We start from the raw sequence: 325 nt of genomic DNA, 5'->3' as shown, positions 1-325 counted from the left end.
CCGGGAGCAGCTACTGCACTCCAGTCTGGGTGACACAGTGAGACTCCAACTAAAAAAAAAAAAAATTAGCCAGTGAGACTCCAACTCAAAAAAAAACATTAGTTGTGGCTACTGGGAAGGCTGAGGCGGAAGGGTCGCCGGAGCCCAGCAGGTGGCGGCTGCGGTGGCCGCGCCCGGCGCACTCCGGTCTGGACGACAGAGGGAGACTCCAACTCAAAACACTTTTTAAAAGAGTCATGTGCCTCGTCTACTTTGAAGCGCCCGCGCACAAGAACACTGCCGCCTCCCTACGCCTGGACGTGCGTCCAGCTCTTCTCGCGGCCGT

Source organism: Carlito syrichta, unplaced genomic scaffold (assembly GCF_000164805.1).
Source record: "Carlito syrichta isolate Samal-C Ts95f unplaced genomic scaffold, Tarsius_syrichta-2.0.1 Scaffold315797, whole genome shotgun sequence".
In the NCBI taxonomy this organism is placed as follows: domain Eukaryota; kingdom Metazoa; phylum Chordata; class Mammalia; order Primates; family Tarsiidae; genus Carlito; species Carlito syrichta.
This window is presented reverse-complemented; position numbering follows the sequence as displayed.